Here is an 8,556-nt window from a genome sequence, read left to right as displayed (position 1 = left end):
GGTAGATGCGCCCTGTGATTCAGCTTTGCCACGATGAGGTATTCTAGGGGCTTTTAAAAGTATGGAGACATTATTAGGATTAGTAAAAACAGCATCTTCAAAATCATGCAAACTGAAAGTACAAAAAAACCCCCCCATTTTAGCTCTTGATGGTTTGATGAAACTTTCTACTCACTGGCTTCGTAATTCATAAGCATCAAAGTCGAGGAAATTGTGGTGACATAATTTGGCAGCCACAACTTCGGAGTCTCAGAAATGCATCAGCTGAATTGAATGTAGTATTTCTTTTTAATTTAAAATGGGTAAAATAGAGATTCATGGTTTTAGAATCAGAATCAGTTTAATGACTGGAAAAAGCCTTTGAGAAAATTTGTCCCGAACCCATCATTTAACGATGAATACTATCAGAATACAGCTGGTTTATGACTAGAAGCTCCTTTAACCCACACTGGCTCACCTGCCTGATCTGTGAAATGAGGAACTGGGCTGTATGAACTCTTGATCCCCTACTACTGCCAACATATTGTAGGAGTCTAGTAAATGGTTGTTGAATGAATGCACCTAATGCCCAGAGAGGCTGGTTGATTTGCCTGAGATCACACAGCTAGTCAGGGACAGGTACAACTCTTCTGACTCTCAGCCTTTGATAGTTATATAGAATAGGCTTAGAATAGAAAACTTGACTTTTGTAAAAGTACATAGAGATTAATGAGGAATACACTATAAGAGACACAAAACAAAACCCAATTTAAATCTATACTAAAACCAAGTCAAACTGCCAATCACATTTCAATTACCTGCATATCCACTTTTTTTTTAAGAGTTTATTTATTTGACAGAGAGAGACACAGCGAGAGAGGGAACACAAGCAGAGAGAGTGGGAGAGGGAGAAGCAGGGAGCCTGATGCGGGGCTCTATCCCAGGACCGTAGGATCATGACCTGATCCGAAGGCAGACGCTTAACGACTGAGCCACCCAGGCCCCCCTGCATATCCACTTTTTAATCATAGACTGGCATCCCTTAAATGGTCAGTTTATGTCCCTTGTGTACAAGGGATGTGGGTTAAATTGTGTCCCCCCAAAATACATGCTGAAGTTTTAACCCTCAGTACTTGTGAATGTGACCTTATTTGAAAATAAGATGTTTGCAGATGTCATCAAGTTAAGATGAGCTTACTAGGGTGGGTCCAAATCCAGTATAACTGGTGTCCTCACAAGAGGAGGGAAATTGGCCAGAGACGTCAGTGAAGAAGACCATGTGACATTGGAGGCAGAGATTGGAATTATGTTGCCATTAAGTCAAAGAATGCCTGGAACTACCAGAAGCTGGAAGAAGCAAGGAAGGACCCTCCCTTAGAGGTTTTGGAGGGAGTACCTCCCTGTTTACATCTTGATTTCAGACTTCTGGCATCTAGAACTGTGAGACAATGACTTTCAGTTGTTTTAAGTGGCACAGTTTGTAGTACTGTGGTAAGGCAGCCCTAGGAAATGAACATACCCCTCATATTTCTGTGGGTTTTATGGGGCCCACTTGGGTCCTTCTCTGTCAGGAATCTCAGACGGTGGCTGGGATTGGAGTCATCTGCAGGCTCGACTGGTTTGGGTGTCCAAGATGATGCACCCACATGGCCACAGGTGATGTTGGGTTTGGCTGGGGGCTCAGATGGGGCTGTGAGCTGGAGCACCTGCACGTGGCCTCTTCATGTAGTGTGGGTTTCTCGCAGTATGGCGGTGGCTCGAGGACGACCATTCCAAAGAAGCAGGAAGTAAAAACTGCTGGGCCAATAAGTCCCTGGCCAGAAATTAGAATGGCATCTGTTCTGCTGCATCCTATTAGTCACACACGTCGAGGGGATATAACTCAACTCAAAGTTAGTGAATGAGGGATGGTTTTTTGAGATGTTCTGAGCCATTGCCTCCTGCTGGTCATATTGATGAACAAGATTAGGTTGGAGGAAACATTATTTCTCAGGATAGCAAATGCTACCTTGGGACCCAGAAGGGCTAATGAAGGGTTCTGAAGGATTCTTAGGGTTCTAAATTTAAGGAGAGCTTCTTCAATCCATTTTCCCCCATCAGAAACTTTCTTGGGGCGCCTGTGTGGCTCAGTCATTGAGTGTCTGCCTTCGGCTCAGGTCATGATCCCAGGGTCCTGGGATCGAGCCCTCCATCGGGCTCTCTGCTCCGCGGGAAGCCTGCTTCTCCCTCTCCCACTCCCCCTGCTTGTGTTCCCTCTCTTGCTGTGTCTCTCTCTGTCAAATAAATAAATAAAATATTAAAAAAAAAAAACCTTTCTCACCTTTGGGTCACAGCTTAGGAGGCTAGAGGAGACATTTCCTCTCTCCTTGCTTTTGAATCATTTATTGCAGGGATGCCTGGGTGGCTTAGTCAGTTAAGTGAATCATTTATTGCAACTGTTATACCATGTTCAGTGAGTCTCTAGCTGATGAGGAGGGAGTCTCCCTAAAGGCCTCACAATTCTTTACTCAGTTTGCCTTTGTTAAATGCCTCCTGGGGGTCCACGCTGTGTTGACTGCTGAGACCAGGAAATAAGTAGGAATTTCAAAAGTTAAAAAAAAAAGGCCTGCGACCTAGGGAGATGGAGCCAGGAAGCCTCTCGTAACTTTCTCTTTCATTCTCCTTTCTGAGCTGTAGAAGGTGTCTGGGTCTCAGAGCTGTCCCGGCCATGTCTGTCTCTAGACACTCTTTCTTTTCCCACAGGGTGGCTGGCCTGAGATGCTGTCTGGGCCTGAGGAGACCCCCCAGAGTTCACAGCACTGGGGCAAACACATTATAGTTATGCGAGCTCCTTATGACCTGAGAGGTTAACACCTGGAAGGATCACCCTCTGGGAGACAGATTCCTGCTATTCATCTGGGGGAGGAGACCCAGGAACAGAATTCAGAATGGTTAGAAGAAAGAGCTGTACCATACTTCTGGTGTGGACTGCAGAGGGCTGCTTTTGGGTTCTTCCCAGAAGAGGTTGCCTCTTGTGGTGGGGACGATGGCCTTATGTGGCCCATGCCCTTGAAGGACCCTTGGTGGCGTCAGGGACTTCCAAAGGGAGGAGTGAGATAGAGGCTGGGGAGAGACTTGAGGCCCCTCATCCTTTTCAAAATAAAATTTCCTGGGGGGGTTGGTGGGCACCTGGGTGGCTCAGTCAGTCAAGCACCTGACTCTTGATTTCGGCTCAGGTCACGATGACAGGGTTGTGAGATCGAGCCCCTCATTGGGCTCCATGCTGGGCATGGAGCCTGCTTAAGATTCTCTCTCTCTCTCTCTCTCTCCCTCTCTTAAAAAAAATAAAATAAAACTTACATAGATTTTATTTTTAGAGCAGTTTTATGTTCACAGCAAAATTGAAAGGAAGGTACAGAGAGTCCCCATCTCCTTCTGCCGCCCATGCAAGCACAGCCTCCCCACCATTAACATCCTCCTCCAGAGTGGGACGTTTGTTACAGGTGATGAGCTTCCACTCGCACATCCTCAGCCCTCAGAGCCCATAGTCAACATTAGGGTTCACTCTTGGTGGTGTACATTCGGTGGGTTTGGACAAAGGTATAATGACATGTATTCACCATTATAATATCATAAAGAGCTGTTTCTCTAGTTCAAAAATTCTCCTTGCTCCACCTTGTCATCCCTCCCTCCCTCTACATCCCACAACCACTGATTTTCTTACTGTCTCCACACTTTTGCCTTTCCCCTTATACCTTTCTAACCGGAGCAGATCTGGGTTTTTTTTTTTTTTTTTTAAGTGTATTTATTATTTATTTAAGTAATCTCTATGCCCAACATAGGGCTCAAACTCATGACCCCGAGATCACACGTCCCGTGCTCTTCAAACTGAATCAGCCAGGTGCCCCATGAGAGCAGGTGGGTTTTATGTACTGGGCTTTTGTTTAAGGTTTCATTTCAAGACTAGGTTATGCTGCTTAAACAGAAAAAAAAAAAAGGTTTTATGTTAATGGATAGTGTCTTGACCCTGTCCTTATTAGCTGTGTGACCCTTGGCAAGTCATTTCACCTCCCTGAAACTCAATTTCTCATCCATAAAACGGGGCTAATGAGGGCTGCCTCACATAAATACTATAGTATGTGCAGTGCCTAGCACACAGTAGGGCCTCAACCAGGATGAATGGCCTCTTTCTGCATCTCATGCTCACTTCCCACATTTAGTTCTCAAGGTCTGCCTGTTTCGTCTCTAGAATTCTAGAGTCTCTCTCTTCTCTCATCTCTATTACAACTCCTTTCTAGTTCAGGCTTGACCTGATTCAGTGTGTCTGAAAGCAATGATTAGGCCACACATCTCGCCGAATGCTCACCTCTAATGCAACAAAGCAGGGAGACATGATTTAGCAATCTGGAGATGAGCATAGGCAGAAGCAGGCAGGCGGGCTCTGCAAGCTGTTTCCTAGTGCAGTTCTCCAGGGTCCTTCCCCCGAAGCCCCCACAGCCCCCTGGACCAGGTGGTCCCTCTGAGTCTGAGGAGTTATCCCTGTGATGGCATTTAGAGCCCCGCTTGCTTGCTTGCTTTCTTCTTTCTTTCTTTCTTCTTTTTTTCTTTTTTGTTCTTTCAGATTTTACTTATTTATTTGACAGAGAGCACAAGCAGGGGGAGCAGGAGAGAGAGAAGCAGACTCCCCACTGAGCAGGGAACCTAATGCGGGGCTCCATCCCAGGACCCTGGGATCATGACCTGAGCCAAAGGGAGACCTTTAACGACTAAACCACCCAGGCACCCTTCCAAGTTGCTTTCTTAGCAACCAGTCTCTAACTCTTGCTAGCACTAAGCTCGTAAGATACAACGGGACAGGGCGCCTGGGTGGCTCAGTTGGTTAAGCGACTGCCTTCGGCTCAGGTCATGATCCTGGAGTCCCGGGACCGAGTCCTGCATCGGGCTCCCTGCTGCTCAGCAGGGAGTCTGCTTCTCCCTCTGACCCTCCCCCCTCTCATGTGTGCTCTCTCTCTCTCTCTCTCATTCTCGCTCTCTCAAAGAAATAAATAAATAAAATCTAAAAAAAAAAAAAAAAAAAGATACAACGGGACAGAAACAGCCACATCTGCAGAACTACCCTGGCTTCCCCAGTCAGCTTTCTAGACTGTGTCCCCTTAAATACTTATCTCTGGGCATTTTCTGATTAAGACCCTCTAAATACCAAGCCCCCATGTCTCTCTCTCCCGAGCTCTCCTGAGCAAGCAGGGCCCACAGTCGCCTGGCTGGGCAGAACTTGGTGACTGATCAGAAGCTGGGAATGGAAGAACATTTTTGAGGAGGATCTCAACTCCCAGAATTGGTGACTGTGTCACCATGTTGAACAGAGGACACAGGGAAACAAGCTGACTTAAGGACTCTGGTGGGAGCCAGTTCAGTCTGCGGCACTGGTGGGACCCATGAGTGTGGGCATCAATGTTGCCTCTAAGCTTCAGTGAGTCCTGGATGGGCAGGTGACTTTGATCCATCCCCAGGTCTCCCTCTTCTGGGTGTATGTCAGTTTCCTCTTATTTTCCATTTCTTGGGCAGGGGTAATTAGCTCTCACTCATGTCCTACTTACAAGACAATTCTTGTATGAGTTGGCATCTAGTGTGATGTTTTTTCTGTGGAAAAGCCAAGCATTTGCATCTGAACTATTAGCTTATCATTTGGCTAAGTTGATTAGTTATTGGTGTTTTGATGCCATATATGAATACGTATTAGAAATGTTATGAAAGAATTTACCTTATATACAAGCGATAAGATCATAGATTCCTTAGAGAAGGAAAATTAGAGATCATATAATCCAATGCCCTCAAGACATCAAGTAACTCAACATGCATTAATTGAGCACCCTCTATGTGAATATGTACACATATAGAGAAAATGAATATAAAATGTTAACATTTGGGGAATCTCAGTGAAGAATGTATAAAAATTCTTTGCACTATCTTTTCAACTTCTTTCTGTCTAAAAATTTTTCAAATTAAAAATAAAAGAAGTGGGCACCTGGGTGGCTCAGTCGGTTAAGCAACTGCCTTCAGCTCAGGTCATGATTTCAGGGTCCTGGGATTGAGCCCTGCATCGGGCTCCTTGCTCAGTGGGGAGCCTGCTTCTCCCTCTCCCTCTGCCCCTCTGCCCTGCTCATGTGCATGCTCTCTCTCTCAAATAAATAAAATCTTTAAAAATAAATAAGTAAAAAAGTTTAATACATGCTACCTTACACCTTAAGGACTGAGAAGGGGTGTGGTGACGGGGTGTGTTAATGGTAGGAAGCAGCAAACCTAAACGGTGTTTCCAAGAAATTGGTGATCATGCAGCCAGATTCTATATACTCAGCTCAACTTCTCCAACGTTTCGAGAAACAATCTTTTTGGTTTTTTCCTAGATGCAAAGAGATATAGTTGAATAAATCAGGTCAGAAAATGAAAAGATTCTCTACTTGCTGTTATAGTCGTTGTGAAAATACGTATAAATCTCAGCCCAGAAGGAATTAATTTGACTAACGTAGATGTAAAATCAAAATTAATAGGACTATAATCCCTTGGGGGATTTGTATTTGTTCTGAATGCTCTTATCAAATGTTTTGGGGACATAGGATACAATATTATTGTTAAGATACGTGGTAGGCTTGGCAGTGGGGCAGATAGAGGAAAGATAATGGTGGTCATGTGCTTGTCTTGCTTGAAGAAGCCCGATGAAAGGCTGTGATACCAACTAGAGAGCTTGAACAGCAGAACCAGGAACCTGACCCCGGGAGCCTCTTGCAGATATGTTTACCCGGACTGAGACACAGATGTGGCCAGAGCATGTGGTCCTGATTTGTGTCAGGGAACTGGAGGCTTATGGATGATCCCCTGCCTCAAAGGAAACAGAGAGCACCCCTAATTAGTTAAGGTCTTATTAAAGTCTAGCAAGATCTGCTCTAAGGGGCAGGCCACCCTAGGAAGACAGGGGAGGGCTGCTTCTTCAAGTATTCAATGATTGCCTTCTATATATGAGGCAGAATAAGGGAAATAGGATCTACCCTCTCAGCTGGCTTAGGCACCTAAGGACTGCTGACCAGGGAGCTTTCAAAGAACTCATTTTCCCCATCTGTAAAAGGGGAAAGCCTACCTCCTTCATGTACGAAACCCGAAGATTAAATGAACTGATGTATGCAAAGTGAGTAGAAAACACTTGGCAGGTATTGGGCACTCTAGCTGCTCGATCTCCCTCTCTCTTTTCTTTGATGTGAGAGCCTGAGTTGTCCTGGTTTACTCTGGTCTATCACCAGGACAGTTCCATGGCCCCAACTCTAGACCTTCTTGTCTTAACCCAAATGTCCTAAGGACAGCTGAACTTGCCCTTCCAGTGCCCCCTAGTCCCACACCAAGACGGCTCACTAGAAGGCAAACGTTTATTTGGTTTAGAAGGCCACGGGGTGAGGGGACGCTAGACCCTACGCCCTGCGCCCTGTCCCGAGGGCCGTGCGGGTCTGAAGAAGTGAGCTCACAGCCCCGTCCAACAAATGCGTGTTGGCTTTTTCTTGCCATGGCCAAGGGGATGTCCCAATAATGCCTTTGCCCCCATAGGCAATTCCAGCATTTCGCAGCCCTGACCTGGAACCTCCCGGAGGGCTGCAGTGTAAGCGCTCCCACGGAGGCACGAGGCCAGTCAAGCAAGTCCCTCTGTCCCGACGGGCGGGACACTGAACACCCCATGCCTGTTGGGGAGGGCGGTGTGGCCTCCCCCCAGGACAGCCACCTCTGTTGGGTGCTCTGCGCTTTCACCTTAAAGCTCTGTGAGCACCTCAAATTTGCCGTGCTGGCTGGTGGAAGAGTTTGTGGTGGCAGAAGAATGTGCTCCATGTTCTAATTTCCAAGCTAAAACCACCCCTGAGTGTGGTTGCACAGGGTATGCAGAGAAAATCACATGCAGCTCATCTAAGAGGACATGAATTCAAAAGCTGCCGCTCAGCTCTGAGGGAACAACAGTTATGCTGGAAATTTGAAGGGGCCATCATGGGTGTGGCCTTGGTCTTCGCTTGTCTTGTCATCGTTGTCAGCGACAGCTGGACAGAAAAGCTCTGGAAAAGGTCTGGGAGCAAATCGAGTCCATACACCTACCTTCCACTCTTTGATAGGGGTCTTAGGGATTGTACCTCAGACACAGACAGTAGAATGAACGGATGTGCCCTTCATTCTTGGGAACTTGTGGTGGCACCTCCTTCTCTGTCTCTTGTCTAGATCATTAACGAGCAAAATACAGAATAGTTTTTTTCTCTATTATAATTTGGTTTGGGACAGGAAGTCCTGGTGGCAGAAATGGAATAGCAACTTTAGGCCCCAGTTTACCAACTACCAATCTTTCCCCTTTTTCTGGTACTTATTTAAAATTTTCAGGATACAATTTCAGCAAAATAGTTTATTTCTCAGCCAAAACCTCTGTTTCCCCCAACCCTAACCCCAAAGGAAAAATAAAATTGCATATGTATAACAAAAGTAAAAAAAAAAAAAAATAGAAGGCTCCAGAGTTTTACAATGTGGGTATATTGGGGCTGCAACAGTGATTTCAATTTGTAGATTTCACCACGGTTTTGC

General features: G+C 45.8%; 1 pseudogene; it reads left to right on the top strand.

Annotated features, from left to right (window-relative positions):
• The first annotated feature begins 7,675 nt into the window (after positions 1-7,675).
• Positions 7,676-8,096, top strand: LOC148162555 (protein JTB pseudogene; annotated as a pseudogene).
• The last annotated feature ends 460 nt before the right edge of the window (positions 8,097-8,556 follow it).

The sequence above is a fragment of the Eumetopias jubatus genome, unplaced genomic scaffold (genome assembly GCF_037043125.1).
Source record: "Eumetopias jubatus isolate StellerSeaLion01/CBP00866 unplaced genomic scaffold, mEumJub1_p1.0 scaffold_14, whole genome shotgun sequence".
NCBI classification, from domain to species: domain Eukaryota; kingdom Metazoa; phylum Chordata; class Mammalia; order Carnivora; family Otariidae; genus Eumetopias; species Eumetopias jubatus.
The sequence above is the reverse complement of the archived record's forward strand: the minus strand, read 5'-3'. Positions and strand labels throughout refer to the sequence as shown.